Genomic DNA, 15,466 nt, shown 5'->3' with positions numbered 1-15,466 from the left:
AGATGTGTAACTCTTTATTTCAATTGAAGACTTTGAGGTTGTTGTGGTGTTATTAATTGTCCCAATTTCAATATTGCTATGTTTCAGGAAATAAAGAGCCTCTCCTTCAAGGCGAAGGGGCAAGATGGGAAAAAAGCAAGTCAATGGAGCAGTCAGAACACACAAAACATGTATTGATTAAGTTTGCCATCTTATATGGATGCAGTTTATGGCGTACAGAAGCAATTACAACAGTAACATAAAAGATCATGGATTACAGATCACAATAACAGATATAATAATAATACTAATAATGTTTCAACTACTGCAATAATTAACAAATGTGATGCAGAGACAAAAGAGGGCATATGCTGTTGGAAAATGGCACCAACAGTCATGCTGGAGACAGATTGCTACAAACCTTGAATTTGTAAAAACATAGACTCTAGAAGGTACAATCAACTGAAGCACAATAAAGTGACATATCCCTATAAGGCTGTTAGGAATTAAAATATTTCACAAAATCAGGTACAACTGCATTAGAAAAAATATTTTAACTTATCCAACTTAAAGCAAGACATAACATAACTATATTCTAAGTGCTATCAGTTTAATTATCAAAATGAGTAATGTGCATAAAATGAGTTATTAGAGGTTGTCTCATAATATTTCCTTGGTGATTGTATTGAAGGTCTTAAAATTACACAATGACTTTTAATTTTCAATAGCAATTGGCTTATTACTTAGCTCTTTATAAGCATTTGGAGGAAAAGACCATCAAGAGCATATGTTTTTATACCCGAATTTCACACTATAATTCCTTTCACACACTAGGCATTCAAGAAGCATTTGTTGAGATGGAGCCAACATGGCCGAATAGGAACAGCTCCGGTCTACAGCTCCCAGCATGAGCGACGCAGAAGAGGGGTGATTTCTGCATTTCCATCTGAGGTAACAGGTTCATCTCAATAGGGAGTGCCAAACAGGGGGTGCAGCACAGTCGGTGCAGTGCACCATGCGCGAGCGGAAGCAGGACTAGGCATTGCCTCACTCGGGAAGCTCAATGGGTCAGGGAGTTCCCTTTCCTAGTCAAAGAAAGGGGTAACAGACGGTACCTGGAAAATCGGTTCACTCCCACCCTAACACTGCGCTTTTCCAACGGGCTTTGAAAACAGCACACCAGGAGATTGCATCATGCATCTGGCTCTGAGGGTCCTATGCCCACGGAGTCTTGCTGATTGCTAGCACAGCAGTCTGAGATCAAACTGTGAGGCAGCAGCGAGGCTGGGGGAGGGGCGCCCGCCATTGCCCAGGCTTGCTTAGGTAAACAAAGCAGCCAGGAAGCTCGAACTGGGTGGAGCCCACCACAGCTCAAGGAGGCCTGCCTGCCTCTTAGGCTCCACCTCTGGGGGAAGGGCACAAACAAACAAAAAGACAGCAGGAACCTCAGCAGACTTAAATGTCCCTGTCTGACAGCTTTGAAGAGAGTAGTGGTTCTCCCAGCACGCAGCTGGAGATCTGAGAACAGGCAGACTGCCTCCTAAAGTGGGTCCTTGACCCCCAAGCAGCCTAACTGGGAGGCACCCCCAAGTAGGGACAGACTTACACCTCACTCGGCCAGGTACTCCTCTGAGACAAAACTTCCAGAGGAACGATCAGACAGCTGAATTTGTGGTCTCAAGAAAATCCACTGTTCTGCAGCCACCACTGCTGACACCCAGCAAAACAGGGTCTGGAGTGGATCTCTAGCAAATTCCAACACACCAGCAGCTGAGGGTCCTGTCTGGGAGAAGGAAAACTAACAAACAGAAAGGACAACCACACCAAAAACCCATCTGTACATCACCATCATCAAAGACAAAAAGTAGAAAAACCTACAAAGATGGGGAGAAAACAGCAGAAAAACTGGAGACTCTAAAAAGCAGACCACATCTCCTCCTCCAAAGGAATGCAGTTCCTCACCAGCAACAGAACAAAGCTGAACGGAGAATGACTTTGACGAGTTGAGAGAAGAAGGCTTCAGATGATCAAACTACTCCGAGCTATGGGAGGAAATTCAAACCAATGGCAAAGAAGTTAAAAACTTTGAAAAAAAATTAGATGAATCTATAACTAAGATAACTAATGGAGAGCAGGGCTTAAAGGAGCTGATGGAGCTGAAAGCCAAGTTTCGAGAACTACATGAAGATTGCAGAAGCCTCGGTAGCCAATGCGATCAACTGGAAGAAAGGGTATCAGCGATAGAAGAGGAAATTAATGAAATGAAGCGAGAAGGGAAGTTTAGAGAAAAAAGAATAAAAAGAAATGAACGAAGCCTCCAAGAAATATGGGACTATGTGAAAAGACCAAACCTACATCTGATTGGTGTACCTGACAGTGACGGAGAAAGTGGAACCAAGTTGGAAAACACTCTGCAAGATATTATCCAGGAGAACTTCCCCAATGTAGGAAGGCAGGCCAACATTCAAATTCAGGAAATACAGAGAACGCGACAAAGATACTCCTCGAGAAGTGCAACTCTAACACACCTAATTGTCAAATTCAACAAAGTTGAAATGAAGGAAAAAATGTTAAGGGTGGCCAGAAAGAAACGTCGGGTTACCCACAAAGGGAAGCCCATCAGACTAACAGCTGATCTCTCCTCTCGGCAGAAACTCTACAAGCCAGAAGAGAGTGGGGGCCAATATTCAACATTCTTAAAGAAAACTATTTTCAACGCAGAATTTCATATCCAGCCAAACTAAGCTTCATAAGTGAAGGAGAAATAAAATACTTTACAGACAAGCAAATGCTGAGTGATTTTGTCACCACCAGGCCTGCCGTAAAAGAGATCCTGAAGAAAGCACTAAACATGGAAAGGAACAACCGCTAGCAGTCACTGCAAAAACATGTGAAATTGTAAAGACCATCGAGGCCAGGAAGAAACTGCATCAACTAACGAGCAAAATAACCAACTAACATCACAATGACAGGATCAAATTCACACATAACAATATTAACTTTAAATGTAAATGGGCTAAATGCTCCAATTAAAAGACACAGACTGGCAAATTGGATAAGGAGTCAAGACCTATCAGCGTGCTGCATTCAGGAAACCCATCTCACGTGCAGAGACACACATAGACTCAAAATAAAGGGATGGAGGAAGATCTCCCAAGCAAATGGAAAACAAAAAAAGGCAGGGGTTGCAATCCTAGTCTCTGACAAAATAGACTTTAAACCAACAAAGATCAAAAGAGACAAAGAAGGCCATTACATAATGGTAAAGGGATCAATTCAACAAGAAGAGCTAACTACCCTAAATATATATGCACCCAACACAGGAGCACCCAGATTCATAAAGCAAGTCCTGAGTGACCTACAAACAGACTTAAACTCCCACACAATAATAATGGGAGATTTTAACACCCCACTGTAAACATTACACAGATCAATGAGACAGAAAGTTAACAAGGATATCCAGGAATTGAACTCAGCTCTGCACCAAGCGGACCTAATAGACATCTACAGAACTCTCCACCCCAAATCAACAGATAATACATTTTTTTGAGCACCACACCACACCTATTCCAAAACTGACCACATAGTTGGAAGTAAAGCTCTCCTCTGCAAATGTAAAAGAACAGAAATTATAACAAACTGTCTCTCAGACCACAGTGCAATCAAACTAGAACTCAGGATTAAGAAACTCACTCAAAACCCCTCAACTACATCAAACTGAACAACCTGCTCCTAAATGACTAGTGGGTACATAATGAAATGAAAGCAGAAATAAAGATGTTCTTTGAAACCAACGAGAACAAAGACACAACATACCAGAATCTCTGGGACACGTTCAAAGCAGTGTGTAGAGGGAAATTTATAGCACTAAATGCCCACAAGAGAAAGCAGGAGAGATCCAAAATTGACACCCTAACATCACAATTCAAAGAATTAGAAAAGCAAGAGCAAACACATTCAAAAGCTAGCAGAAGGCAAGAAATAACTAAAATCAGAGCAGAGCTGAAGGAAATAGAGACACAAAAAACCCTTCAAAAAATTAATGAATCCAGGAGCTGGTTTTTTGAAAAGATCAACAAAATTGATGGACCGCTAGCAAGACTAATAAAGAAGAAAAGAGAGAAGAATCAAATAGACGCAATAAAAAATGATAAAGGGGATATCACCATCGATCCCACAGAAATACAATCTACCATCAGAGAATACTACAAACACCTCTATGCAAATAAACTAGAAAATCTAGAAGAAATGGATAAATTCCTCGACAAATACACCCTACCAAGACTAAACCAGGAAGAAGTTGAATCTCTGAATAGACCAATAACAGGCTCTGAAATTGAGGCAATAATCAATAGCTTATCAAACAACTAAAAAGAGTCCAGGACCTGATGGATTCACAGCCAAATTCTACCAGAGGTACAAGGAGGAACTGATACGATTCCTTCTGAAACTATTCCAATCGATAGAAAAAGAGGGAATCCTCCCTAACACATTTTATGAGGCCAGCATCGTCCTGATACCAAAGCCTGGCAGAGACACAACCAAAAAAGAGAATTTCTGACCAATATCCTTGATGAACATTGATGCAAAAATCCTCAATAAAATACGGGCAAACCGAATCCAGCAGCACATCAAAAAGCTTATCATAACACCGTGATCAAGTGGGCTTCATCCCTGGGATGCAAGGCTGGTTCAACATATGCAAATCAATAAATATAATCCAGCATATAAACAGAACCAAAGACAAAAACCACATGATTATCTCAATAGATGCAGAAAAGGCCTTTGACAAAATTCAACAATGCTTCATGCTAAAAACTCTCAATAAATTAGGTATTGATGGGACGTATCTCAAAATAATAAGAGCTATCTATGACAAACCCACAGCCAATATCATACTGAATGGGCAAAAACTGGAAGCATTCCCTTTGAAAACTGCCACAAGACAGGGATGCCCTCTCTCACCACTCCTATTCAACATAGTGCTGGAAGTTCTGGCCAGGGCAATCAGGCAGGAGAAGGAAATAAAGGGTATTCAATTAGGAAAAGAGGAAGTCAAATTGTCCCTGTTTGCAGATGATATGATTGCACATCTAGAAAACCCCATCGTCTCAGCCCAAAACCTCCTTAAGCTGATAAGCAACTTCAGCAAAGTCTCAGGATACAAAATCAATGTACAAAAATCACAAGCATTCTTGTACACCAATCACAGACAAACAGAGAGCCAAATCATGAGTGAACTCCCATTCACAATTGCTTCCAAGAGAATAAAATACCTAGGAATCCAACTTACAAGGGATGTGAAGGACCTCTTCAAGGAGAACTACAAACCACTGCTCAATGAAATAAAAGAGGATACAAACAAATGGAAGAACATTCCATGCTCATGGGTTGGAAGAATCAATATCGTGAAAATGGCTATACTGCCCAAGGTAATTTATAGATTCAATGCCATCCCCATCAAGCTACCAAGGACTTTCTTCACAGAATTGGAAAAAACTACTTGAAAGTTCATATGGAACCAAAAAAGAGCCCGCATCGCCAAGTCAATCCTAAGCTAAAAGAACAAAGCTGGAGGCATCACGCTACCTGACTTCAAACTATACTACAAAGCTACAGTAACCAAAACAGCATGGTACTGGTACCACAACAGAGACATAGATCAATGGAACAGGACAGAGCCCTCAGAAACAATGCTGCATATCTACAACTATCTGATCTTTGACAAACCTGACAAAAACAAGCAATGGGAAAAGGATTCCCTATTTATTAAATGGTGCTGGGAAAACTGGCTAGCCATATGTAGAAAACTAAAACTGGATCCCTTCCTTACACCTTATACAAAATTCAAGATGGATTAAAGACTTACATGTTAGACTGAAAACGATAAAAACCCGAGAAGAAAACCTAGGCAATACCATTCAGGACATAGGCATGGGCAAGGACTTCATGTCTAAAACACCAAAAGCAATGGCAACAAAAGCCAAAATTGACAAATGGGATCTCATTAAACTAAAGAGCTTCTGCACAGCAAAAGAAACTACCATCAGAGTCAACAGGCAACCTACAAACTAGGAGAAAATTTTCGCAACCTACTCGTCTGACAAAGGGCTAATACCCAGAATCTACAGTGAACTCAAACAAATTTACAAGAAAAAAACAACCCCATCAAAAAGTGGGCAAAGAACATGAACAGATACTTCTCAAAAGAAGACATTTATGCAGCCAAAAAACATATGAAAAAATGCTCATCATCACTGGCCATCAGAGAAATGCATATCAAAACCACAATGAGATACCATCTCACACCAGTTAGAATGGCCATCATTAAAAAGCCAGGAAACAACAGATGCTGGAGAGGATGTGGAGAAATAGGAACACTTTTACACTGTTGGTGGGACTGTAAACTAGTTCAACCATTGTGGAAGTCAGTGTGGCGATTCCTCAGGGACTTAGAACTAGAAATACCATTTGACCCAGCCATCCCATTACTGGGTATATACCCAAAGGACTATAAATCATGCTGCTATAAAGACACATGCACACATATGTTTATTGCGGCACTATTCACAATAGCAAAGACTTGGAACCAACCCAAATGTCCAACAACAATAGACTGGATTAAGAAAATGTGGCACATATACACCATGGAATACTATGCAGCCATGAAATGATGAGTTCATGTCCTTTGTAGGGATATGGATGAAACTGGAAAACATCATTCTCAGTAAACCATTGCAAGGACAAAAAACCAAACACCACATGTTCTCACTCATAGGTGGGAATTGAACAATGAGAACTCATGGACACAGGAAGGGGAGCATCACACTGCGGGGACTGTTGTGGGGTGGGGGGAGAGGGGAGGGACAGCATTAGGAGATATACCTAATGCTAAATGACGAGTTAATGGGTGCAGCAAACCAACATGGCACATGGATACATAAGTAACAAATCTGCACATTGTGCACATGTATCCTAAAACCTAAAGGATAATAATTTAAAAAAAGAAAAAATAATAATAAAAAAATAAAATAAAATAAAATAAAAAGAAATAAGTATCTTTTAAAAATGACAAAAGCTGTCTCTTCAACACCTTTAAAAGGCTTAACTATGTTTGAAGCAGTGTCCCCAGTTACTACTATGAAAATGGAGAGGAAGTTTCAGATTGTAATGGGAATTTTTATTGAACTACATCCTTCCTGAACTGGTAAAATACATTAAAAAATGAAAATAAGGATAACAGTACCAGTTATCCAACACTTTAGAGACATATTTTTTAAATATCCATAAAAGTCTATATGATTCAGAAACTATTCTCATTTTAACAATATTATGCCTCTGTAGACCTCATAATAGAAATAAACATTTGCAACGAAAGCTCACTTTGTATAGTATGGAACAATTAGATTTTTAAAATATTGTGTCTTAATGTCACTTTTGCCTTGCCCCAGTGAGTGACTGGGATTACATTGTATATACAGTGCATACTTGAATAATGAAATTTCCCATCAGTTTTCTTTAAAATCTTGGCAAGAACTGCAAATACAAAATAATTGTGTGCACGACAAGTGATCTTTAAAATCATTTTCTAAGACTGTTCTGCTTTCAGCAGAACCTTTTCACTTTTGATTAATACTCTTTCCTGCTTTCTGGTTCAGAACATTGCTTCCTAGAGTTACAAATTCAGTTTATGGAGTGCCTTTGACCTGCACTCCACTGGGTAAAAATAAGTGTTAATCCAATGATATCTGAGTTTCTGTTTCTTCAGCATCTTCAGGTTATCATAGACAATGCAGGGGTGCTGTAAAGTTACATTTGTGTGTGCGTGCACAAAGTGCCAATAAAGAGAGTTAAAATAACATTTTATAAATCTTATTGTGTTTCCTCTAATCCAGCCCATAGGATACTTTGGGATGAAATCCACATAATGACGAGAGCTCAAGGGTTCACCCCAAGTTCTTCATGAAATAAAACTAACAGCAAATTCATTCTAAAGGCCTGTAGATTTATGTTCATTTATGTAATCTTTTATGGTTATTACTTAGATTTTAATAACATCAGAAGCAGTCTTTATCTTTTCTCCTTCACTCTCCTTAACATTTCCTTGCCATATTCTATACTGGTGTTAAAAGAAACAGAGCCAAAACTTTCCAGTTTATGAGTGATAGTCATCGATACTAAGAAAAACACGACTTTCATGTCACAGAACACATGTGACAAAATGAGAAGTTAGAAAATGGAATCAAGTTTTTTATTTCTTCAAACCCACTACTTGTATTCACTTCTGTGACTCCTTCCTCATACATATGCCATGACTCTCTGCCCAGCCACCCATGCACAACCCTGCACACTGTACAAAATTATTTATCAGAGCTAAGAAAAGCAACTGGAAAGACAGGAGTGGATGAGCTGTGGGAAATACTGTAGGATAGTTTTCAAAACTTAAAATGCATGGTATGAATTTAAATTGTTCAGAAATATTAAAAAATGTCATATTTTTCCTATCTCTGATAAGCCATAAATAGAACAATATTTTTCAATACCTTGAAGGGTCTCAACACCCTTGTTAAAAGTGGAAGAGCTATCAAAAATTAATGGTGACAATAAAACTTATTGATAAGAACATGGACTTGAGGCCTGGGTTTTTATGTTGATTCCTCAAGTGACTGGCTTCATGTCCTGGGAGAAGTCTCTCAAAAAATTTCCAAGTTATAATTACCCTCCTTACTTCCAATATGCAGAAACTGAAACAGAAAGTTTAAGTCCAAGTCAGCATGAGACATACCCAAGAACTGAATTTGGGTATATCTGAATACAAAATTCATGCTGTTTTAAATTATTGTGCCATGACTATCTCTCCAATATTTTACAAAATATTCTTCCCACATATCAAGTCCTGAGTTTAGAGTCTCATGCATGTCAAATGCTCAGTAAATGTTGTCTATTAAGGCTACGTTCAATGAAATTGGTTGGGCAAGGCAGTTTGGTTTGAGATGTGGAATAGCAGGAGATGGGGAGAAGTAAAGGTTGGCATTGGTTAATGTGAACAGACTTCCTTGTGCAAAATTCAAAAGATTAATTAGCCTGATGTAATGATTTTTGAAAACTCTTGGCCAAGCTGCCATAAATATGTCCAAGTATGTAGCTTCTCTGTATGTTTACGTAATTTCACCCGAAAGATGAGCAATTATTATTCATGTACATAGACTGTATTTAGGTGCAAATGAGGTTTCCATGATTTAGCAAGTGTCCAAGGTAATCATTGTTTTGGTGAATACAGGCCTGGGAGGCAGAGTCTTGGCAGCTGCAGCTGGAGTGAAGGAGAGAATTTCAATCTCTCACAGCAGACTTGTCCCAGCAGGGGCTGGGCCCACGACAATAAAAAGAAATACACAACATACTTTATGGATAAGGATTCAAATCACATTATGTTAAATTAGAGACTTCATGTAAAAAAGCAGTTTTCTCTTGAGAAGGAGAAGAGCTTTATATGAAGCTGCAACCTGTTTATTTCTTTAGCACTCTTGCTTGTTACACAGAATTTTGTTAACATCCCTAACTTCATCTATGGTGTGTCTGCTATGAACTTATAAAATCTTATACTTTCAAACTTTCTTATTTTATTTTGTTTCTCTTTTGCAGTTCTTTAGAATGCATTAATCACTTTAACATTGTTGCTAGAAGAATAACAAATCATGATGAGAACATCGCAATATTTTTAGAAGCACAATTTATATTTTACAATGAATGATTATGTGTGATATGACCTAGTTAAATGAACAAGAATAGAGTCATTCAAAAGACCAATAAGTAATTTTACACAACTAAATCACTTAAAGATTATTTATGTTGCCTTGGTTTCCTCTAAGTAGAAAATTGCCCAGTTCATACTTATTCCCATTACTTCCACGGTTAACATTATGAAAACTCATACATAATTTTTATAACCTGGAAAAGAATATCAAACCTATAATATTTGTACGTTTTTAAAACTATATTCTCAAATAAATGCTGTTGACTAATTTCTTAGCTTTTCTGATTAAAAGACTTCTTACAAAGTTGAAGATGGTATAAAATTAGTGTAAGATATAAAGCTTTCACTATCTTCACACAAAGGCTCAAATAAAATCATAAACTAATCATAAAAGTAATTATATATCAAGATGATTAACTTGTGATATATAGATCTAAAGTTATGGGTGTTTCTACATAATTGAATGAGTAAGTCAACTAGAGCAGGAAAAAACAATGTACTAGACTGCACCACCTTTATTTATAATAGTTAGTGATAAGACTCCTAGAAACCTATGTAAAAAGTAAACAAATGTTGACATTTGGAAAATGTTTGTATTTTATTTCAATTGCAGTTAGTCATCTCTAGTTCAGTAGGTATGGGAAATCTCTCAAGACATTGTTTTTCAATGCACTAGTACAAAAATTAATTTGTAAGGGAAATACTCGACATAGTGAATACGGTAGCATTTATGCAAAATTCAAAAAGCTAAATTGTGTCTACTGTAGTCTTTTATAAATATTTATAATACTAATTACAGAAATTTGTCCTAGTTTTCTAGAAAACAGGCTAACCAAATCTCAGAAAAAGAGAAAATTCAGTAGGCAGAATCTTATTGTATCTATAAACTAAGACTCAGATAATATTCAAATGGCTTACCTTAAGCATCCTTAAATACATTATCCAAGAGTGTTAACTGAAAAGAAAAAAAGAATGCATAAAAGCAGATATAAACAATCATTCCAAATATTTTAGAATACTAAGCCAGTCATTTCAATGATCCTTGACCAAGGTACAGCCATTAAATACCATGTTATCTACTTGCTCTAATTTATGTTATATGATATTAGAAGTGGAACCAGAATCCTTCTTCCTCCAATTAACCAGTTAATTGTTTAGATTCATGCAACTATTTAAAGAAATTGGTGATATTTAAAATATGACATATATCCCTTGTGCTTTGAAGAACATCATTAAGTAAAAAGACCACCCATAGAATGGGAGAAGACATTTATAAATCATATATTTGGTAAGGGATTTGTGTCTAGAATACATAAAGAATGCTTACAACTAAATTACAAAAAGGCACATCATACAATTTAAAAATGGAAAGGATTTGAATAGTTGTTTCTCCAAAGAAAGTTTTATTTTTTACTCTCTAAATGTGCTAAGAAAATAATGAATTGTACACTTTAAACAGGTGAGTTTTATGGTACATAAATTAAGCCCCAATATAGCTATGAAAACTGTGTTATTTTATTTTGGCATGTATATGATCTTTACTTTAGAGTCTTTGATTATTCGTTTTTGTTGTTTAGTGCTTTTGATTTTTTAATATGGTTTTATTTTTGTATGAAAATAAGTCATTCCAAACCTGCTGTTGGATGAAAGTCATTTGCAGTTAGTACAACCTACCAGAATCATATCTACAGAAAAAAACTATAAGGAATAACAGGTTTGTAATTCCATATTGCCCTAGGAAACAACAGCTTTCCAGATTCATGTTAGACTTGTGATCAATCTTTTGTATATGCCACATCTAAAGATCTTTAAATGTGTGTGATTTAGGAAAAATAAATATTAAACTAAAATTCTAGACTTCAGATATTCAGAAAGAATAGCTATTATAAGCTTGAAATCTTGCTGAGCCTATGGTTTAAAAAGCTAGCGAAAATAAGAAGGAGACCCTTGAATATTTGAACAACCTTTTGATAAAATTCATCTATTGAAGTCAGAGAAAGAGAAAATAAATGGAAACTAATAAATGAGTACAAGTCAAAACACAGAAATATATTTTAGGTATTTTTCTTAGGAGAGAAAGAATGGAGTTAAAAAAGGGAAGAATTAGAACTCAAGAAAAAAAGCCATTAGATGATGGATTTTCCTACCTGCCAAATGATAAAAGTAATTTGAGATGATTTTTCCATACTAAATGAGAAACTACTAGAAAAAAAGACACTATGTGACCAGCAGTTGTGATATGTGTATTCTAGTCTGGGATATGTAGTAGAGCACGCAGGTTAAAAACAGCCTCGTAAATTAGGCCATCTATGTTGAATCCCACCTCCCTTACTAACAGTAACTTGGGGAAGTTATTTAGCCTCCCTTTTCCTTAGTTTCCACAGGTAACTATCCTGGAGTAGTGTCTTTAAGTGTTATTAAGATATCATATGATTAGGCCATTCGATGTGACTCTATTACTAACTAGCACTACAACAATGAGAAAACAAGCACAATAATATATACGATTTCTTCTAGTTCTCAAATTTTATGCCATCATCAATTTTTGAGGGATTTTTTGCTTTTCATTTTGTTTTTAATTTAGCATCTAGGTATAATAGTTCGATCTACAGACTTGCCTGCAAAAGATCACGATTCAGACCTCTGAATTCTGTTCTCACAACTGCAATGATCAGAGGAATCATTGATAGACGCCCACTGAGAACAATGTCTGAGAAAAATGTCTGGGAAAAACATCCAGACCTGTCTATGATGACTTTTTTAATGTGTCAAATTCGCAACATAAAATACGAGGGCAGAAGGAACTAGAGCAGCCATTTTGTAGCATACGTACAACTTCTTCTAGTCTTTCAGTCAAATGCTAACTTAGGTGCTGGCTGTGAAGGTATTTTGCTGAAGTAATTAAAATTGTAATCAAATAAAGTACAGGGGCTATCCTCATGAGCCTGAGTTAATCAGTGGAAGCATTTTTAAAAAGACTTAGGCCTTGCTCTTAGCCATTCTCTGATATTTTTGGTCTACAGTTTGTTTTTCCTTTATGGAACCTTCCCTTCCTCGTTACCCGTGACAACAGCTTCATCATGAAGCTTCAGAGTTTCACTCTGCTTGTGATCTTCACTTCCTGACTTCTTGCCTTGTGGATTCAAATTACTTCCCCACAATCATGTAAACCAATTCTTTGTGATAGCTCAGATAATAGATAGATAAATAGATAGATTGATTGATGGATTGATAAGTATATTTGTATCTTCATTAGTATATCAATATATCTATATTGACTACTTTTTCCCTCAACAAAACATTTCTAAGAGGTCTGGAAAATGATTCTTTTCCTCTTTTCCAACCACTTGCCTAATTAAACTGTTGATGGCATGCATTTTCTTACTAGCAGTACAAATACCCATGCTTAGCTTGTTGTAGCAGCCCAGCTAACACAATTTTAATGGAGAAAATAAGTACAAAAAGATAGTCTAATAGAAGAACACACACTAACACACACAATCCAACAGACACAAATCCAACTTTCCTTATTAACATAAATTTTCATTCTTAGATACATATCCTTGGCCTTTACTCATAATATCATTGTACTTGGGGGCAAGTATGGGCAGTGGAAAGATGAGGCCTTATATCTTCCATATAATTTGCAGTATGCTATTAACACTAAAGAAGGATCTACTGCTTAGAATACCCATGTTGTATCAGGAATAGAGAAGGACGAGGAATAATACAAGTAACATTTCCTTGGAATGACTAGAATTTCTAAAAATTTCAATATTATTTCAACTTCTCTTCAGCATTTATTTGCATTTAAGTTTTCTAGTCTACTACTAGTACGGATAAATAGTGTAAAAGGAAAATGTTAAAACCAAAAGGGTTACATGTCTTTATATAAAGGAGAATTTCTAATGGTTACAATCCCTGTACTAAATGGGGGCTCTATTACCTTCCATGTGTATAGTTACTATCTTTTCTTGGCCATAGGTTACCTGGGAGCCATAGCTACACAATGAGATGCCTGGTCACCAGGGGCAATTAAAAAGAAAATGGGATTGAGGTGTTTAGAACCACAATAGTGCAACATCATTTCTAAAATAATGACCCATTCAGGGTCAGTTTATAATCTTTCTCCATTATATGTATTATACCAAATTTCTATGGATTTGTAAATTCAAGTTGATTATAGCAGTTAAACTCAATGGAGCCAGGCTCTATTTTGGGTTGCTGGAGTTAAGTCATAGTGATCCATTTAAAATACTCTGATGTATAATTAAATGGCTAAATTTACATACTTAAATTGTAATAAAAGTAGCCATAGGATATTCTCTCTTGCACATTTAATTCATTATATTAACCATATTTAGAGCACATAGAAGAGTTTTCAGTAGGGAATGTTCTGAAAAATATGTAACTCTAAAACTACTAAATTGCCTATGGAAAAAATGTTCTTTTTTGTAATCAATCAAAACAAAATGTACTGAATCCTTACCTAGAAAAGCATTATGCAATCTACAACTTTTAGGAGTAGGATAATGCTCAGAGAAGAGCTACAAAGATGATTAACATGTTGGACTATAAGAGCAATTTTAGAGGCTAAAGAGACAGAGATTGTTTAGCCTGGAGGAGGATGGCTTATTGATGGTCTTCAAATATATGAGTGGTTTCTCTGCAGAGGATGGTAACCTGCTGTTTTCCATCTTTTCTGAAGACAAGACAAAAGGAAATAGACTTATATTTAGTAATTTAGATTAAAAACAAATAAAACTGTCTTGGTAGTGAACATTGTTAATCACTGAAATGATTCAGGCTATAGGCTCTTCTTCTCTAAAGACTAATAAAAAATAAATGGTTTGGGTCAAACTAGAGACAAGGTAATGAAAGGTGATCTCTTACGGCTCCTTTTAAGGTTCATTAATAGAAAACAACCACTTAAACAAATTTTGAAGATATCTATATATTTTTTCAAAATAACTTGCAAACTGAACCTCATGACAACAATTGACTAACGAGTATTTCAAGGCTACAAAGGGAGTTTTTTGTTCAACTCATTTAATGAATGAAGCTCAAATTTATGAACTCATGATTTGCTAAAATTTTGGGAAGCTCTTTAAAAGTACTCCAAATTAAAAGGTGAATATAATATATATACATGTATATACATATACACATAATATATATACATAATATATACATATGTACACATATATACATAATGTGTGTATATAATATATGCACACATAATGTGTATATATACATTATACATATAAAACATATACATATATGTATGTATATATGTATATATATGTGTATGGGTATATATATTTGTGTGTGTATATATATATATATATATATATATACACGAAAAAGTAAGTGCCTAAGGTAACCTTACACTGTAAGTATCAATGTAAGAACACTGGACACTTACATTATGGAAAGCATTCACAATTTCTATATTTTAAAAATCATTTTCAAAATTTGAACTTGTCAGATTGTTGCAAATAGAATAAATACCATTAGAAAATCAATCCAGTAATAGCAAGGCTTAAAAGAAAGATATAACTCCTGCACTTCAGAATTCAAAATCCAAGAGCATATTTATTAGATTAGCAAATACTTAACTGTATCCTGAAGCAAAAAAAAAAAAAAAAATTAATGCCAGAAAGATACAACTAGTTGTACGTGCATAGAAGATAGAGTTATAGACTCTGCTTGAAAAAAATAGTATTTGAACTG

Source organism: Nomascus leucogenys, chromosome 2 (genome assembly GCF_006542625.1).
Source record: "Nomascus leucogenys isolate Asia chromosome 2, Asia_NLE_v1, whole genome shotgun sequence".
Lineage (NCBI taxonomy): Eukaryota > Metazoa > Chordata > Mammalia > Primates > Hylobatidae > Nomascus > Nomascus leucogenys.
Note: the sequence above shows the minus strand (reverse complement) of the source record.